General features: G+C 35.5%; 1 pseudogene across 1 annotated transcript in view; it reads left to right on the forward strand.

Annotated features, from left to right (window-relative positions):
• The first annotated feature begins 7185 nt into the window (after positions 1-7185).
• LOC308487654 overlaps positions 7186-21507 on the forward strand; it is a 117018-nt pseudogene continuing 102696 nt past the window's right edge. Inside the window, exon 1 of the transcript in view lies at positions 7186-7192. The product of the transcript in view is annotated as an uncharacterized misc_RNA (transcript). The remainder of the gene's footprint in view (positions 7193-21507) is intronic.

The raw sequence follows: 21507 nt of genomic DNA on the forward strand, positions 1-21507 counted from the left end.
TCTAGTGTGATGAATCTCAAGAGAGGTTACAATGGGAAAACATGAGAGTCCTAAACTACTGAGAGAGAAACGGACACCTGTCACCTGGGCCCTACCCTGTCCTGTGATTTATCCCATTTTAAGGGAAATGTGGGGATGAAGGAATCTTGGGCTCCTCCTTGTGGTTAGCACCTGCCATTAAGTAACCATCCTCAATTTTATGAGAAAAAATTGAGTAAATAAAGGGTTTGAATTTTTATTTACTTAAATAACTGTGCTTTGGGGAAACCCAAGCATTCACACCATAAAATTAAAGTCAAAACAGTCTTATCAACCAGTTAACAGTTTATTTAAATTTTAGTTCAAACATCTAGCAGAAGAGAACACTCTCAGGAAATTTAGATTTACCAAGCCAAATCTATAATTAGCACTTGCTATGCCCGTGATACTGTCTCTCTATTCATAGATATCATTCCTAATCCATACCTTAGTCAAGTGATTTGAATGTTATTATCACTATCTTACCGAGGAGGAACTGAGAATAAAAGAGTTTAAATAACTATTTCAAGGTCACAAGATCAGTAAATATCCAAGACAGGATTTAAACCATGGTTGATCTAATTTCAAAGCCCCATGCTCTTTTCTACTATGCGTGTGGCTTCCATTAAATTATGGCAAATATCACAATGTTGAGAAAATTAAAAACATATCATTGATGTTTCAAATCTCAGCTTTGCTATTATTGGTGATGCTGTTGCTATTTATGTGAGGATGGCTGAAAGTGGGGGAAAAAAAAATGAGTCATTGTATATCCATCACTGTTGCTAATGTAGTCACTCTCTCCAGAGCCTGTCACCGTTTGTAGCTCTGCCACTTTCCTTCACCAGCTGTCCAGGGCTTTTGCACAAAATAAGCCAATCTATATCTGATCACTAAATTCCCAAGTTAGTTGGCTGTGTGTGCCCTTCAGTATCCTCCGTTATGCCTCAGAGGTTGAGGTTGTTTCCAAGTCTGCATGGTAGATCATCTGTTCTGCATACCCAGAGCCCCTGAACAGGCCGCTGTTGGATGCCCGGAAGCGGTAATTTGAGCAAAAGGACCAGGACTATCTCAAAATTTAATGGTCTTCCAAAGGTGCCAGTATAATTTGCTGGGAAAATATGGCTGGTTCTGCAAGAAATCAATTCATATATTAAAACACAGAAATAGGTGGTTTACATATTTAAAATCATTTCTTTCATCCTTAAAATGTATTTTCCTCCAGATTGAGTTGAACAAATATTCAGGGAATCACATATGCCAAATGTATGATAAGACAATTGGATGCTGAATGTGTGGATGGTTTCAGTAAATACACTTTGTCCAGACTGAAGTTTAATTCTCACGGGATGAGAGAGTGGGTGACGTGTGGTTGTGACCGTTCTGGGGTTGGGGGAACATCCTTTCCCCCAAATGGCCTAGCTCTGTGATTTCTTGAAATTTGGAAGGCAAATGCCAGAAAACTGGTTCATTTGCCTGATTGCACGGTGTTTCAATACGACACTTGTTGGTCCTGTTTGTTCCCTGGCTTCCTCACACTGCAGGTCACATGCCATGCACTTCTCCACACACTTCATGCTCAAGTAAGGCCAAGGAGCAGCTGGGCAAAGAAACATCAGAGAGCTTGGCCAGTCAGGCCATACCTGCGTGCCTCTTGTGGCAGTGGATGATCTTCTGAAACATCTGAGCTAGGAGGGAATTACAGCAGTCGTGCTGCTAAGATTGGGCAATTTGGAATCCTTGCTGTGAGTTACCACCAACTAATTTAATTCCACTGTTGGTCGAAAAGGTTGCTTTTTGCCCGAGTTATGAAAATAATCACATCGAGCCTTTTAGAACACACTCTTTTATGTGGATTCCTAAGCGTCAGGGTTTTGTCAGTTGATCACACACTTCATCAAATGCCTTCTTTCTGGGACTTGCTTTGCACAATGCTGGACAGAAAGATTTGGAGATTAATTTGAACTCTAATGAAAACTAGCTGTGCTGTTTGGTTTTATGTTGTGACTGTCATCATGCAGGTCAGTACTAATGATGTGTCAGGCTCTCTTTGACAGTTTGCACACAGACAGAGTTTACTCAGAGCTCAGCAATGCCATTCTTAGAAGATGAGGAGGTACTGCACTGTCAAATGGAGACTGCACAGGTGACAGCTGATGCATTTTAAAAGATCAGCTCCTTAACAGAGTGAACAGGCTTTTCCTCCTCTCCTCCCCGTAACAATGAACTAATTTATTTTATCAAAGTTACTAGTGTGAACATAGTAAACATTTTCCCACCAGATTTTTTTTGAAATCCTTATGAAAAGAAATGTAATATCTTATGAACCTTTCAGAAACTGTTTAATAAAAGAAAATATTTGTGCTACATTGCAACTTAATTATCTTAATGCTTTTTGTGATTGCAGTTAATTTATGTGGATACTGAATTGTTTCAGGCAAGAGAAAATAGGTACAGATATTCACAAAAGGATATTTGTTTAGATGTGACAAACAATTTCATATTAGTAGATTTTTATAATTTCATGTCTTAAACAAATTTCTATTATTTCTTACTTTGGAAACATAAACACAATTAATAAAAGTAGAATTAAATTTTAGTTCAGTTCTTACTTTATATTACCAAGACAAAATTATATGAAACAATTCAGAAAAATATGAAGCTTTTGCTAACTGATTTCAGTATATCTTGTTTTTTTCTCCTCTAATCATAAATTTACAGGCAATATATGCTTGAGGCTACAAACATAATAATTTCTAATATATGTTAGCATTTGAAAGATTCTTTTGAGTCATTGGGGAATGATGGTTTGCTTGAGAGCTTTTGTATTTAATCTTCCTTTGCAGGAGATACAAAATCCTATTCCTAAGGTAAACCATTATCTTTCATAATAGTTTAATAAAAGTATATGTACATATATAAAAGTATTTTAGGAACTCTATGTGATAAGTTTCTAAAGGTTTATCTCATTGTCCTACAGGCATTTATTTACATTAATCTACTAATTTAATATAGATTTTGCATTATTGGAAATATGAATTCAATAATGATTGGATTCCACAGATTACATTAATTAGAATATGCCAGACACTACAATTTGGCTTAGACATAAATGAACATAATAGCATTTACACTGAAGTCACTTAAATGGTATTCCTTTTATCTTCAAGTCAGTAGGGAATGCAACAGAACTAGAGATGATTGACATTTTTTCCTAACCTCTCTGTCCTTTCCTCATGAAAATGCTTAGCTACTTCTGAGCAGCACAGCTGTTGGACAAAGCCCAGGGTCTAAGAGGTTGTGCCCTTGGGAGGGCTAACAGAGAAATTCAGCCAATCGAAAGGCAAGCTAGAAAATGTCAGCTGAGATATGCCAATCACCATAAGAAAGGTGATGACCCAAAGAGGTGAGAGTGCCAATTTGACACTGAACTCAATCTAGGAAGCACAATTCTCTTGCTACTGATTTCATTTATTTATCTTTGGTATCAGTAGGGACAGTTGCAGAACATATAAGTTGATATGGAGTTAATGCTTCAAAAATGCTGCAAAAACATCTTTTGTTAAAGAGAAGGTAAATTTTCTTTTACCAAAAGAAAGACTTTAGCTTATCCTATAAGTGAAAAAGAAAAACAACTTCTGAACATAAATTTTTCTATGCAGGAAAAAATGGCACACATCTCTCTACCCTACTTTAAGGCAGCAGAGTTATATATTACATTGTGAAGATATAAGAAGGTGATTAACACAAAGAGCATGTTTTTTTTTTTCTTTTTTAAATGTTGGAAGCCTTTTTGCCTGATAATGTCAACAATTTAATTGGAAACAGACATTACTGTATGATAAAAGTGAAAAAACACACACATAATTATTGGGTTAATGCAGTAGCTATTCAATGCCCAGTGTGAAGAGATAGTTTTACTCTAAATTATTAATTTGCTTCTAAATTGCTTTTCCATTTTGATTTGCTTTTTTAATAGAAAAATATTAGAACTTATCGCTACTATTATTGAACTTGGGTCTGGCTGCTTGCCACTCATAAGCCAATAACCAAGAGACAAGAATTGATGGGCGAAAAGCAGGTTTATTCAGGGACTAGCACCCTGAGAGGAGGGCAGACTACCATTCCAAACATCTCCGAAGTTCTGGACCTAGCAGAGGAATTTTAAAGGGGGGGAGGATGGGTGGAAGGGGAGTAGGAGCTCCAGGGAACTGAGAGAAAAGTTTGAGTTTTTTTAGTCATAAATAATGCTTTTTCACATCAGGCTCCTGGGCGCCAGCAGCTGGTCATAGGGGCCTTGGAGATATTCCTTTCTTCTGCAAAATAAATTAATAAATTCTGGAGATCCTGAAGTTATCTCCTCCTGCTTTCAGTTTGCTCAGCAGACATCTGAAATTGATTAAAATGAGGGTCGGTCTGCATCATTGGTGGTGGTATTTGCAGTTCGGTCTCTGGAACCTGGGTTATTTGGGAACCAGGTCAGCTTGCTTTTACAAGATCCTCCCTGGAACACTTTAAACAAAGGTTTGAGCATCTACAAGTATATGTTGCTACCTATAAGTAACTAGCAACAGAGCATAGAGGTCTGGTTTGTGTATAGCAACAAAAAGGAAGAATAAGAATTAAGAGCTTGCAGTTCCCAGTTATACTACCTACCACATTTGCTACTATATTTACATTTTAACATTAGTTGCAAAACGTCCTGAGCTATGTAATGTTACCAATTACATTGTTAGTAAGTTATATAATCTTCCAATTACAACTAAAAATAAATGCCAGGTGTTTAGATCCCAAGTCATTAAAATTTACAGGATGGGCTGGGGGCCGACCCTGGGGCCATCTTATTAATATTCCACATAAAAATTACAAGCACACAGACTAAAAGCAAGAGGGGGCAATCAGAAGGAAAAACAATGTCTCTTTAATGTTCCTGCTTTTCTGTCAGCCAATGTGCTCTTCTTGGTTTTTGTAGTTGCATGCTGACCAGTAGTAGAACTTATTTTGCAAGCCTCTATGGTAATACAAGTGTTGGAATCTATCTAAAAAAGAACAACCTGAGTTCCATTTGTGGGGGCGGAAAAATGATTTTCTCTTAACCTTTTTAGGTTCTTGGTTGAAACTAAGTGCAGCAAGCCATCACCTTAAATACCATCTCCAGACAAAGACAAAAAAAGATTGGGCATAGGGTGGGAGCATATGAGAGTAGGTTGTTATGCAGATTTAAATCCTGGCCCTGTCCATTGATATGAGTTTCTAGATTAGTTATTCTCGCCTTCCTGGGTCAGCCAGGGAGACCCTTTACAAATATAGATTTTCCTTATAAATGCAAATGTCTCTTATAAAAGGGTAACTTCTACTTGGTTTGCAGAACTCCTCCTATGACTGCTGTTTCTTAAAAATAATCTGCCTAAAATAATCCTTATGCCAAAAAGGCATATTTTGGGGTGACAAATTCTGCTCCCTTTCACATTAGATATTAGAATGTTTTCTCCTAAACATGAGAAGGGAAAACAAGAGTAGAAAACTGTAACTGCAGAACCAGCTCAGAATGGTCCTGTCCTGTTTAAGATGCTTCTGAGTTGCTTCTCAAAGACAATAGAACAAAACTGCAACCATGTTTCCCCGAAAATAAGACCTAGCTGGACAATCAGCTCTAATGCGTCTCTTGGAGCAAGAATTAACATAAGACCTGGTCTTATTTTACCATAACATAAGACTGGGTATAATATAATATAATATAATATAATATAATATAATATAATATAATATAATATAATATAATACAATACAATACAATATAATACAATACCAGGTCTTATATTAATTTTTGCTCTAAAAAATGCATTAGAGCTGATTGTCTGGCTAAATCTTATTTTCCGGGAAACCTGGAAATTATGTAGCTGAGGCATTCCTGCATGAGAGAACTTTAACCTCCAGTTGCACAAGGAACCAAAGTCTCACCTCCCTCCCCACCCTGGAACTGAAGGACAAGGACAAAACTGGAACTTGAACCTGAACCCTTTCAGAAGGGAAGGCTCAGTTTTCCAGGAAGATCCGGTGCTGACACCCTTTACCATAAATGGACAAGCTACAAGATGCGTCAGTTAAAACTTGCCCCCCAGCACTTCTGCATACCTGACCAGGCCAGACCCTTATAACCTGCCTCAACCCCAGATCAGGGAGTTTGGGGTTTTCCAGCACCAGGTGCCCCTTCTCCATTATGTAGTTCTATACAACTAACACCACTGTCACTGCACCCTGGCGTCAGCATAAGTGGCTATATGCAGCACTGGATGGACCAACTCTTACAAAATCTAAGAGTTACAAAATCTACATTGCTTCTTAGGACACATTTATCAATTCAAGCTGTGAGAAAACTAAAATAATTCAGATTTACAGATATGTTTTAGCTGCTTTTATATTAATTGTAGATTTTTTAAATTCTTACTTACCTTCCAGGAACCTTAAAATCTGCAATTTTTGAATTCACCTCACTTTCTAAATATGATGTTGAGATAGCAGAGGTACTTATGTCCAGGGCAGGAGGAATGCCAGAAGGCCAGGAAGAACGCTGGATGAGCTGACCACAAGAATGCCACCACCCTCTCACCCCCACACAAAAGTGCAGAAGTAGGTAATTTGTATCGCCTTTTTTACTCCTTCCAAGACATGGAAACCACTGTTTCTCATACATAGTTGATGAAAGTTGGACAGCGTACAACCTTCTTGGGTGGCGATAATGAGCAGTCCATCATCTTGCTGGAATAGCGCATGCGCGGACATGTTTACCAGGCAACATAGCAACTAAAGAAGGCCCGCCTTTAAAAAAACAACAACAACAACAACAAAAACGAAAAAAAAAAAAAAAACGCCTTTCCTGCAAGCCTAATTTATCCCCAGCTTATACAAACAGCCAAGCAGAGCCAGCCCTCAAGTCCAGAGGATCTTCCTTTTCTCTTTGCTGCCTCCCTTGTGCCTAAGCATAAGCTTAATAAAATTTGTCTGGAAATTTTCCTGGGGGTTCCTCTCGATTTCTGTCTTGGGAAACCTAAGAACCCTAACACTCTTAACAGTGTCCTCTTCATTGGCCTATATGAAGATGCCTAATTTAAAAATGCTCCGTGAATAGTTGCCAAGTACAGTGGATGACTGTGGGAATGAACAGTGATGCCGGGTATGAGGTGTGGAGTTGAAATCCTTATCTATGCCTATACAATTGCCTTTCCATTAAATATCCATGATCCCTGCAAAAGACAGCCCTATTTGTGCATTACCCACCTATTCAAGGACAGTACTCCTACAATTGTATCTTCCGACTCCTGCATTATCAATTTTTCCATCTTCACTGTCATTTGAGGGTCACCCAAACATGCTGTAGCATTTCTTATGTTAAGTAAGAATGAAACTTGCACCCCTCCATAGCTCCAGTGCAAGTTCTCTGCTCCCATTTACCTAAAACTCTCAAATGACTGTGTTTTATCTTTACGCATTAACTCTTGAACTCACACGTCATGTTTTTTCCTAACCATGCCATCAAAACAGTTATTATGAAGGTTACAAATGACCTGTAGTTAGTAAACACAATTTTCAGTTCTCAAGTCATACCTTATTCAAGCACTCAGAAGCAACTGACATAGGTGATCATAACTTCCTCTTGAAACATTTTTCCACTTATTTTTTAAATTGTATTATATTTTATTTAACCCAATATAGTTAAAATAGTATCCTTCCAACCCATAATCAATATTTAAAAATTACTAACACATATTACTTTTCTTTTTGGTGCTAAATCTTCCAAATCGGGGTATATTTTATTCTGTTCTCACAGCACTTCTCAAATCAGACCAGCCGCTTTTCAAGCTGTCTATGGCCACGCGCTGCTGGTGGCTGTTGTGGGAACAGGCAGCTCTAAGCCTTTCCTTGCACATCTCCACACACACACCCCACTCCACCCCCACCCCACCCTCACCTCACCCCCTGCTCTGTGCTCTCCCATTGAAGCAGATTCCAAGGGCAAGGTCTGCAATCCACCTCGGCCCATGCTTGCTGGGCCCTGTTCCACCTTGGGACCCCTGTACACTGGCCCCTGGCTGCCCTGGCTCCTCACCCAGGGGCTCTGATGGATTCATCCCAACCGGCAGGTGAGCTCCGGCCACTTAGGCGGGTCCCTGCCACACCAGGCCAGCATCTGATGCCCTTGTCAGCGGCACACCACCTGCTTGGAAGAGGCCCTGCCCTAAGGCCTCCGCCATGTGACCTATGCCCACGAAGCCCAAGAACAGAGGGTCAGGCCCAGCAACCTCCACTTACTTTTGAGTCATCGCTCTTATCTGTATTCCTTTTACCTCTTTGGATGCTTCTTCTCATACTTCATTGCTCGACCGTTTTCCTCTTCCTGACTTCTCAACTTTGGACAGCCTTAGTTCCAGTCATCCCTCCTATGATATACATCTACATCCTAGGTAACATCATAATCTCCCATGACATTAAATCACGTTTATTCTGACAACCAAATGCACCTCTTAAACTCAAAGCTCTCTCCTGAATTCAAAATTTGAAAATCAAATTCTCTATTCAACATTTCTATTTCAATGTCCAATAGACATCTCCAATAATATGTCCCAAACAGCACTCTTGATTTCCCCCACCAAAGGTCTTTTGCATTCTAGTAAGAGGCAGTTCCATTCTGTCAATTGCTCCAGCCCCAAATCAGGGAATCCTCCAACATTTTTCTTTCTCTTATACTCCAGTCTTTTCACCTTCACCTCCTGTCAATTCTTTCAATTGCCCCTGCTATCAATCTGATCTAACATTCCTAAATTCTTAGCTGGGCATTTGCAGTAGTCCTCTAACTGCTTTCCCTGTTTCTGCTCTTGCCTCATTGTCTTCATTGTTTATTACCCTCATAGCAGCCATAGTTATTATTAAAACAAACAAACAAACAAACAAAAAACACAAACACAGTCAAATCATAGGACTGTTCTGCTCAGAACTCTCTACTGCCTCCTATCTCATTGAGAATAAGTTAGAGTACTGACTAACAATCTACAAGATTCTATATGATGTAGTTCTCTGGTTTGACATGAGAGCTCTTTGAGTCTTTTCTCTACTTTGCTCTTTCTGCTCCAGCCATGCTGACCTTCTTGATACTCACCAAACATGCTGAACCTGTGCATGCTCCAGGTTCTTAGCACCTGCTGTTTCCTCCGCTTCGATACTTTTTTGTTTGTTTGTTTGTTTGTTTGTTTTTGCAAAGTGCTTAGCTATCTCTGCCACTTTCTTTGGGTCTCTTAACTTATGTGACTTTATCAGACAGAGAAGTCTAACCATACACATACTAACCTGGTATTTTTAAAAACTCCTGTAATTCTCTATTTTCCTTTACCCTGGCTTACTTTTCTTCAAAGCAATTATTGGATGTCATATATTATACTTTCATTTGTTTACAATTTTAATGTCTGCCTCCCCAACACATATATGTAACAGGCTAATGACTTTATTTGCACTTTGTTTCATTGTTATATTCTCACTTCCTAGGACAGTGAATGATACATGGTAAATGCTAAATAAAGATGTTTGAATGATGAATAAATTAGTAAAATAATGAGAGAATTTTTTAGTATAGTACAAGATATTTCTGTTCATATTAAGTAGTTCTACAATAAATTTTCTTTGGGCACAGTTTTTCCACCAGCAATATAGCAATATAACAGCATATCTAGTAATATTTATACAACTAACATTGCTGCCATGTATACAAGAACATTGAAACCGGTGGAAAAATATAAATATATTTCTAATTCATGAGATATAGTGGTTTGAAAATTCTATGAATGATTTTGGTAAACACAATTTGGATTTTTTTTTTCTTTTCTATGTGTGCATGTATGTATGTATGTATGTACGAGTATGAATGTATGTATGCTACAGGATTTTCCATGTGGAACAGCTATTGATGACTTTTTTCTCTTCCAGCATTTCCAAAACATCTGTTTAACAATTCAGGCTAGATTTTATTAGGGTGTTGTTATCACCGTGTTTTAATTTTGGAAATAAATTACCTAATTTAATTTGAATATTGATGCATTTATCTACCACCTCACTTTAAGTGACTCTTTGATTCCCTATTATTGTAAAACCAGTATTACAGTGGAATTGCCATAAAATCAACATTGTTTGTCAATCCCTTTTGATGTAATTTACAAAAGGCATAAAAAATAAATTCACTGAAAATTTTAAGGATTTAGTTACTGTGTGGGTATTAGTTTTGAATTCCCTCTTATTTTCTTGTGTTTATTATTTTACTACCGTGGGCTCACATCTGTGGGAACTCTTGGAACAGAAGTTCAAAGACACCAATATTGGACTGGAGATCCCCACACCTTCTGCATAGGTAAAAACATTCACACATGTATGAGTGTGTGTTTATCTATGAAAACTTCTGTTTGATTTTTCCTGGTACTGTCAGAAGTACCATCTCAACTGGATGATTTGAGGATGTAAACATTCAGGCACTAAACACACATGAGGGTGACTGATGCCCTTAAAATTCTAGGGAAGAAGAAGTTTGGCTTTTCTCATTTTTCTTTTTGTGTTGTTAATCTTCTCTCCAGAGTACACAAGAAATGCTGTCTATTTTGTAAGTTCATCATTTTTTTCAAGATACATCTTTCCCTGATTTTAGATTTGTGAGGAGAGATTTCTCTTCTGGCTCATCACCTAGCACAAGCCCCAAGGCTCATCCCATAGCACCCTTCTCTGCACATCTCCCCGCCCCCCGCCCCCCGCCCGTGTAATCTCTGGTGGCATTAAACTCTAAACACCAAGGCTGAATGCCATCAGTGTTCTGTTTTTGTTTTTGGCAATTGTCCCATCCCTTACTTTCCTGGATGGTATTCTTGCTTCAGTGCTAGTTTCAAATAATTCTCCTGTGTTTGGCAGTCTCTTACATTACTTGAAAATAATATTTTTAAGCTTTTGCATGTCTTATAGGCAGTAAGTTTGGGGGATCTCCAACCAACAGATCATTTTAATCAGAAATCCTCCTTTTTAATTTTCCCTCTAAAATATTGTTTTCTTTTGTTTATGTTTGTTTACTCTAGCATTTGCATATGGTTTTCATTGATGGAGTAAACTGAAATAAAAAAGAAATTAGGATAGTTCTTTTTAGTGCTTATTTTTTGATAACATGATTTTTGTTGTTATCTAGGAGAATGACTTTGAACAGCATGTCATAGACTGTGGATGCTAGAAATACAGAGTGGGGAATGTAATCAACAATGTTGTAAAAAAAGTAAGGTGCCAGATGGGCACTGGACTTATCAAGCGGATCACTTCATAGACTGTGTAGATGCCTGACCAGTGTGCTGTACACCTGAAGCTGAAGTAGAATAATATTGTATGTCAACTATAAAGAAAAAATATATACATATATATTCATGGGAAGTGGAGTATAGCATAAGGAAGACAGTCAGTTGTATTGTAACAGTTATATAAGATGTCAAAGGGATAGTAGCTTGGGGAAGAAGGGTTATCACTTTGTGAGTGGTGTAAATATCTAACTATTATGTTGCTTTGTACACCTGAAACTAATACAATTAAAAAAAAAGAATTATGTTGGGAAAAAGAAAAATTCAAATTGTTGTAGTAACATTGATGGCCATTTGATTGAGAAAATTCCTGTGACTGAGGATAAATTGGGATTTCATATTAAATTAAGGAGATATTCACAGTGACTCTCAAGTCAATTGTTCCCTATAACCAGGCACTCTTCAAAACTTCCAGCTTACATAATAAAATACTCTGATACACCAGATATCAGGCACAAGATGATGTTATTACATTTAAAAAGGTATCTGTAAATAAGATAACCATTCACTTACTATAGATTTACCACAAATGGTATCAATATTAGTATATTAAATAATTATGATTGTTTAAATTCCCAGAATAGAACAAATTTATCTTTTTAATTCTGGAAAGTAAGTAAATTTAGCTTTTCTTGGATCTTTTCACAACCTTTGAAATCTACTAATTTTTATTCTAGTAGTGAAACAGGAATTTCAGATATTGACCTCTTGTAGTTCTCATTTTGAATTTTTACTCTACACAAAAATATTAAACTGTAAAGGATAAATTATAATTATAATTAAAGTATTTTATTAATTTTAAAGCAGGCATTAACTTACGAACTTTGAAAGAACTGACAAAATAATGAAACTACAAATTTCTGAGAAAATACCAAAAGGGTAGAGTACCACTTTATAATCTCTTAACTATTCTGTATACTCTAACATATTAGTAAATTACTGAACCCTTCCCACACACGTATTATTTAAATTTTGAATATTTATCTCACAACAGAAAAAAAATCATTTTGTTTTATCCCTCCTTCAAAGACAATTCAGATAATGACTGTCAATCATCTATAAATGTAAATCATATATCACATATATCTCATATCCTCCCACTCTTTCTTTCTCTACCCATCTCTATATCTACTTCTCTCTATCTACATACTTTTAGATATATTTAGTTTAGGAAATACAGTTGACCCTTGAACAACATAGGTTCAAACTGACTATGAGCGTCCACTTGCACACTGATTTCTTTCAAAAATTATATTAGAAAATTTTGGAAATTTCCTTAGTACTGTGAACAATTGTATAGATTACACTAGGCTACCATAAAGCAATCATATTGCTGTTTCTTTACTATAATGCATGAATCATTATACCTGTAAATAAATGTGAATTTCTTTTTTCACATTATCTTTTCATTTTTGATGTCGTGTTAGTAATATGTATAATATCTACCTGTTTTGTGTCATATAAGACAACATCAACATAGGTACTGACAGACAGATAATTCATCTTATAAAAAGATGTTATAAACCTTATGGTATCGATACAATACAATATTGTAAATGTGTTTTCTCTTCCTTATGATTTTCTTAATAATATTTTCGTTTACCTAGCTTATTCTATGAATACAGTATATAATACATATAATATACAAAGTATGTATTAATTGACTGTTTATGTTATCAGTAAGACGTCTAGTCAACAGTAGGCTATTAGCAGTTACATTTTTGGGACATCAAAGTTATATAAGGACTTTCAACTGAGTGGGGTGAACAGTCAGCACCCCAAATCCCTGTTCAAGGATCAACTATAAACAGATCTTTCATACCATTTATTCATTGATACCATTTCATGTATTAATACTTCTATATTCAACTGCAAAAATCTCACTGAATTAACTGGACTGATCCTTTTGGAAAAATGTGATTGTGAATCGTCCCCATATAAGCATTTTAAGAACAAATTTTATGAGTCAAACCTTATTATTTCAATTTGGATTTTAAAAATGCATTGCAAAATCATGAACAAATTATTTAAGGTTAAATATTCTTATCAGGTCTTTGAGTTCATGTAATTGTTCATTTATTTCACATATTTTCTACATGCTATTATTATTTATGGCATTTCTCAAACAGTGGGAGAGAAGAAATATGAAATGCCTCATTTTTTTCCCCCAGAAAAAGAAAATTTACCAATTCTGTTCTTTTATGTATCATGATTTTGGTATCATATTTAAGAATTATTTGCCTAACCCCAGGTCATAAAGCGTTTCTCCTATATTATGTGTTGGATTACTCAGGTTGATTTTTCAAATATTGAACTAGCCTTTCATTCGCAGAAGAAACCCCACCACTGTACTCAATTTGGTAATATTTTGCTGAGTGTTTTTATGTCTGTGTTCATGGGAATATTTGGTCTCTCTCTCTCTCTCTCTCTCTCTTTCTCTCCCCCTTCCTCCCTCTCTCCCTCTCAGTAATGATGCAATATTGACCTAAACAAATGCATGAGGATGTATTTCCTTCTTTTCTGTTTTCTAGAAGAAATTGCATAAAATTAATGTTATTTCTTCTCTAGATTTGTGACAGGATTTTCTAGTAAATTTTCTAGTGAATTTTCAGGGCCTAGAGAATTTTGTCTCCAGGAGGTTTTAAAATATGAATATAATTCTTCTAATACACTGTACTTACCTATACTATTCTTCATGTTAGCTATGAAACCTTGGGGAAATTTGGTAATACATGGTTTTTGAGAAGTTAGTCCATTTGATCTAAGTTGTCACACATTTATGCACATAGAGTTTTTGTAGCATTCCTCATTATCTTTATAAAGTTTCTGGTGCCTTTTGCAATACCTCTCTTTTATTTTAATTTTCAACAGTTTTTTTGTAAGAACATTTAAAAATAATTGATTAAAAGCAAAACAGCAACCCCCATTTCTCCAGTGTATCTTACTATTTACTGTTGATGTTCTAGGTGGAGTACATAAATGAATCTATGCAGGCTGCATCATAACTTTTATCTACCCTCCACTCTTCCTCCTCCCAAAAAGAGGCTCTATGGTTATATGAAGCTCAATGTCCTCAGAAGTTGGGTTGGAATGTAATTTCTAATTCATAGCTTTAGAAAAGATACAGATTTCTCCAATTTAAAGAACTCACAGTATGTCATATATTTCTATGTTTGAGTAACCCAGTCTTGAAGAAAGCATTCTCTTCCAAAATTATTGTTACTCTCACAGTAATATCCCCATGGTACTGCTGGACTCTGTCATGTATGTGTAGAAGTATAACCACATTGCATCAAAGTTTGAGTAGTTGCAATGAAAATTAAATTTTGATTTGGAGTAATAAGAATAGCAAGTCCAATTGGGTACTGCACCATTGGTCAGCATTGGATAAAATGGTTCTAAAATATAAGCGAAATATAAATGTAATCTGAGATGATGTTATACTCAAAGAAATGCATCCACACAACAAAATCGTAAATAAATAATTCCAATCTTTCTTGCATCTCTTGAAGAACATTAAGTAGATCAACTTAATTAATTACAGCAATTTTTCTTACAGTTTCTTTCTGCTCACTATTTTCTTATGAAAGTAAACTACCAGGGTAAACAGTAGGTACTTAATGAATGTTAGCTCCTTCCACCTCTTTTTCGTGACTTTTATCTTTAATAATCTGATCTCTCGCTTCTCTCAGAAATGTAACTGAGCTAACTGGAATATTTAGGAGGAATTAACAATGGGATGGTCATTCCTGTGGACCTCATTTCTTTTGGTATATGAAATTACAACATCAGAAATTTATGTAACTAAAAATTATTTCTTTAGCTCTTTTGAGAACTCATTTTACAAAGGGTCAGTATGCCTCTACGAATATCTTTTGTGCTTATCTGTAAAATTACATTTGGAAACGATATTTCTTTCTCATTTGATAGCAATGAGGGGAAGACCTATGTAATTGGTCCTCTTGAGATTTCACAGGGAATGAAGAATTTCTTCTAACCAGCTAATAAACTACTTACTAACAAATAATGAAGTTTTTGTAATACATTATGTTTTCATTTATGCTTGAAACTCCAGGAAATACAGAAATAACGGTTGTGCTTACCAGCAATGCTTATGTTTAGCCTGTTTTCTTAATACTATTGTCTACCCTTACTTTTAAAAAGGTGACACTTTTTATGGTATCATTTAATTAATGGATTATACAAGTAGGATTATTCATATGTGTGTCTTAGAAATGGGTAGGAATAATGAACTAATTTGTTAATTAAATTGCTAATAAAAATACACAGAGAAAATTTTATTCAAGTTGTTGTTGGCTATGAGCCACTTAGTGGTGGTCTTTCTCTTCACATATTTGTTTCTTGACAATCTTTCTCCCAATTCCTTCATTCTAAAACTATGAGATAATGTGATTTTCACGTTAAATTGTATCACCTTCCAAGAATTTTTGCGTATATCTCAACTTAAAACTAAATCTTAGTATATCACTTACTGTGGTAAGTAATATTATAGCATATCAGGAAAACCTTTACGGGAATAGGCAATTGTTTAAATGATTAACGATCAGAAGAAAACATTTAAAAAACGTCTTTGGGATTGGGGCCAGGTGAAGCATTCTGAGATATGACGCTGTTAAAATAAAAAAAAAAATACAAGCAGAGATCAGCCTTGAAAGTTCCCTGAGCAGACTAAACCAGTTTAGTCATACAAAGATTAATTTAGCTTATTTTTAAAACTAATTTGACCCGGGTCATTTTTGCTTATGTGTCTGGAAGTCATAAACGAAACTTGAACTGTTTCTCAAGGTTGATAGGAGGTAACCACTGAAAAGTCCGATATTATAACCAATCACAATGAAGCATAAACTGTCACTGCTTTCTCATTATATAAACAGTTTTACAGGCATACTTGTTTTATTGCACTTTGTTTTATCGTGCCTCATGGATGGTGAGCTTTTTACAAATTGAAGGCAAGACCCTCTACCATCAAAAAGACCACAACTCACTTTACTGCAGTGGTGTGGAACCGAACCAGCAATATCTCTGAGGTCTGCATATACAAGAATACACCCCTAGCCTTATTCTATGTTTTGGTTTGAATGTTCCTGATTTGCAAACTTTTTTTGGTGTGTGCACAATAAATTTTTACTAATTACTACTTCATGGTTTTACTTTGCCTATTTATTGACCTTTGACAACACCAAAACTGTGATTTGTTTTTTTGTTTTTTTTGGTTTTTTTTGTTGTTTTAATTTAAGTTAGTCAGAATTTAAAAAAAAATTGTGTTGTGAAAAACCTCATGAAAGTGACAAAAAGACGAAAAGTTTATGTTGGGATAAAATATTTGCAAACCATCTCCAACAAAAGTCTCATATACAGACTACAGAAAGAACTCTCAAGACTCAATAGTAAAAAAAGTAAATTTAATTATAAAATGGACAAAAGACATGAACAGATATTTCACCATAGAAAGGAAATGGATGTCAACTACATGAAGAGATGCTCAACATCATTAGTTATTAGGGAAATGACTATTAACCACATTTATTTATCACTAAACATCTATTAAAATGCCAAATGAAAAAAAAAAAGGTGATCATGCCAAGTGCTGGTGAAGATAGGGAGAAACTGAATGTCATATACATTGCCAGTAGGAATGTAAAATGCCACTCTGGAAAACAGTTTGGCAGTTTATTTCAAAATTAAATATGCATTTTTCCATTTTTCCATACAAGTCAGCAATCATACTCTTCCATTTATCCCAGAAAAATAAAACCTATGTTTACACAAAAACCTGTACTCAAATGTTTATGGCCGCTTTATTTATAACATAAAACTGGAAACAACTCACATGTCTTTCTATAGGTGAAACATTAAGCCATCTCTGGTACCACGGAATATCATACAATGGAATACTACTCAGCAATAAAAAATATTGAACTATTGATGCATGCAAAAACCTCGGTAGATTTCAAGGGCATTATGTTAAGTGAAAAAAAATTCTCAAAGAATTACATACTGGGTTCAATTTTTTAATGTTCTCAAAAATGACAAAACTATAAAAATGGAGAACAGCTTTGTGTTTGGCAAGGGACGTGAATGGGAGGGATGCAAATGTAGAAATATAGTTGGAGAGGGTTTCTTTGTGATTAACAACAGTTAATTTTATATTTTATGTGTCAATTTGACTGGGCCGTGGTGTGCCCTGTTAAGCACTTTTTTAGATATTCCTGTGAAGGTGTTTTGGAAGAGGTTAACACTTTAATTGGTAAACTGAGAGAAGCAGATTGCTGTTCCTAATGTGGGTGTGTCTCATCCAATCAGTTGAAGGTCTGAGGAGAATAAAAAGGCTTACCTTACCTTAGAATTACCTTACTAAGAGAAAATTCTTCCCTGCCTGATTGCCTGTGACCATCAGCTTTTTTCCTGCTTCCAGAATCGAAGTGAAACATCAGCTCTTCCTGCATCTCAAGCCTACCTTTTTTTGTCTCCCCGTTAAGTTGCACTACTAACCTGCTGGTCTTCTATGATGAAGATACAACATTGGATCTCCTGGTTCTCAGGCCTATCGACTTAGACTAAAAGTAAACCATCAGCTCTCCTGGTCTCCAGCTTGCCAATTTGTCTGGCAGGTCTTGGGGTCTGTCTGCCTCTGTAATCACGTGAGCCAATTTTTTTAAATAATAAATCTCTATATATACATATGTGCCATTGATTCTGTTTCTCTGGAGAATTCTAATACAGCTGTGATGGAACTTGTCTGCATCTTGATTGTGGCCTTGGTCATATAAAACTGCACATAATATAAAATTGTATAAAACTACATACATGTGCACCCATGTACAGAGGAGAGATATAAAAAATGGTGACACCAATTAAGTCCTGTAATCTGCTTATCAGTGTTGTATCAATGTCAGTGTCCTGTTTTTGATATTGCACTACAATTATGTAAGACATCACCACTGGAGGAACTGGGTAAAGGATATGTAGATTTTATAGACTATTTTTGTGACTTCATGTTGCAAAATAAGATGTTTTAAAATAAAACAAAACAAAAACATTTCAAAGAGATCTGCTGGCTTTCCTTAGTCCTTCAAGCTCCTTAAAATTCCTGTTCTTGGATACTGCACTATTATATGGGCGTGCTAGGTACAGTTTTACCAGAATGAAATGACAGTGACTATCCATGAAGACATTTGATCCAGAATTATTTAATACCTATAATAATCCTTAATATTTGTGGATATATGTGTCACAAAACTACTGTGTATTGAGTGTATTATTTGTCAGTGCTGAAATGCTTTGTCTCATCATCTGGTTTCTTTCTCCCAAATAATAATAATAAAGAAGATTATTATATGTTGAACTAACAGATGAGAAAACTGAAGCTCAGAAGAATTAAGTAACATGATTCAGGTCACCCGGCTAATCATGGGAGAGTAGGATTCAAACCTGGCAATTAGACTTGGCTGTTACTGATTTTAGCAACTTCTCCCTAAGATTCTCCAGAAACAAGAGTAACAGTAAGCAATATTTCTACATTGGTTGTTAAAACCTCTATTATATTGTCCTTCGTTGATTCTAAAACTACTACACCGATAGAAACCCAAACTTTCAAAAAGTTATAACAATGCTAATGAAAACTTTTCACATTTAGTGATTGGAAAGAATTTTAATTCTTCTTGAGATTTTCCTTAGTGTTTTAGTTCCTTCAGATGGATAATTTAAAGATTTAGAGTAAGGATACACAAAGCATTATTTTTTTTTGCCCTGTTTAAATATATTTTGAAATCTTCATGACCTACTGCCTGTTACTTCTTCCCACCTCCCCTCTGCCACACACACACAAAAAAGAAAAAATGGCAACAAATAATCAATTTTCTAATCACACACAAATGTGGATTACTGTCCGTAATATACCTGAGAGACTGTTTTCGATTCCATTGTTCTGTTAGGTACTATTAAATTTGTATAAACTTCTTTTTCTTAATTTAAAAAGTATATAAGAGGTTCTCTTCTACAAGAAAAGTTCATTTCTTGTAAATCATTTGCTGTCTCTTAAAATACATTATTATTTTTGTTTTCTTGCCAGAAGTTAGAAATTTGATCATGTATTAATAATCACTTTATATATGTAATCCATTTTATTTTTCAAAACTTCTACATAATGGCCAAAGTGATTACCTACCAGTAAAATAAATAACTTTCAAATATATAACCTCATAAGAAGAGTTTTATTGCTAGAACAAACTGCAAGCATTTATGGCCAATGAATATATCAATTAATCATGAACACTGAGTAGGACTAGGAGAAAGAAAGTTCCAGGGATAATAGTAAATCAGTCATTGGTGAAAGTCTCTTTAGCAAGAGAGGTTGTTAAACTACACTGAGTCAGAAGCCCTAGGACCCAAGCAGAACCTCCTAGGTAGCTTACTTGAACAAACTTTTGTTTATTTTGAAGGAATTTTTCATGTTTTGCAGTTACAGAAACTTAGGATCAATGGAAGCCACATGTGCATTTGAAACAAACATATCTGTGTGCTTTCAAAAATAGAAACTGCAATTTCTTTTATTTTTTGCAGTTTCTTTTAATTTAACTAAAATGGTAAACTCTATGGTATTCCTCTTTGTGCCACAATATGTTCAAAATGTAGCATGACTGGGTTCATGCAAACAATTTTGGTAGGTGCATTTAGACTGTTAGGCTGGGTGTTTACCCTTCATATTGCCAGGTGCATGGAAATCGCAGAAGACGATCCTTGAGTGATGAGACAAGGGGAAAATATTACCGAGTGAACCCTTGATGGAGAGGAGATCTCAAACTCCAGACCTTCATGAATTCTCGTTATCCTACCCTGCCTGATTTCAAGGAGCTTCAGGATGTCCCAGACCTTTGGCTTATGGTTTCTCACATTTGTGAAACTTTGAGGGTCACCATCTATGCGTGGAACAACATACAAAGTGTTGTCTCGATCCCCATGATGACAAAGCTTTTTCTAGGTCAGAGAAATTGGAAAATGGACCTCATTGTTTCACTAATTTGAAATCATTCACACATTTAACATTAACTTAAGATGTATATGTTGAGAGTCTATTATAAGTCAGATACTGTATTAGAAATTACTGATACCAACATCATTAGGGCAGAGACCTTCCTATTAGAGAGGTAAGTGCTTAAAGGTAGAGCCTACCAAGAAATAGAGCATTACTTATTGTACTCTAATAAGTATTATCACATTCAGTGAGAATACTATTCAGGTAATGGGCAGAGCAGGGAAAGGTAGACAAGAGTGATAGACAAAACCAAGAAAAAACATTGCTTTTTTCAGTTTTCACATATGCTATGTCTGATACCTAGAACAACAAAGCAGAGAGATATTTCTTACGTGCTCTTAAAATATTAGCAACCACACCTTGCATTTTCAGCAGCTTTACCTGACCTTGGCCATACTGAAGTACTCTTACCAAAAACAGTTGCCTCAATAGTACATGGGGAAGGATACAAAATACCTATTTCTCCCCGTCAGAGTTAAGGGTGTATATATATTTTATAAGCATGGAGAAATGGCCAAAATAATTCTGGTTCCTCAGCTGTACTAGTCTGAATACCTTGTAAATTCTGAACTCTGATTTATTATAATGCAAGTAAAACAGTCAAAAGATAAAGATTTGTTTTAGTTCTTCTACCTTCCCAGTAACCTAAGACTCCCTATTTTTTTATGGGATTGAAATTTAAATGACACAGTGGCACTGAAGGACTGTGTCATTAGCTCTCAGATTGCAGAAAATACTTGCTAAATATAATGGTGTTAAATAGCTTCGGAGCAAAAGAGTCAGAATACAACTCTTGTGTATAGAATTTAAAGTAAAAAACCAGAAAGTTGAAGTTTTAGGAATTGAACTAAAATATAAGTTATATGAACATAATAAAATAATAGTATGCCCACAATGTTTTAACCCTAGACTAGCATTTTCAAAGAATAAGAAGACATGAAACATTACAAGAAGCTATTTTCAGCCTCTTTTTAACTTACAGGGTATCAAAAATCTTTAACTCTGTCTTGTCTATAGTTATGAAATCTGGAAATTCTCATTTTTAGCACAATATCTTCAATTCTT

Source organism: Rhinolophus hipposideros (genome assembly GCF_964194185.1).
Source record: "Rhinolophus hipposideros genome assembly, chromosome: 19".
In the NCBI taxonomy this organism is placed as follows: Eukaryota; Metazoa; Chordata; class Mammalia; order Chiroptera; family Rhinolophidae; genus Rhinolophus; species Rhinolophus hipposideros.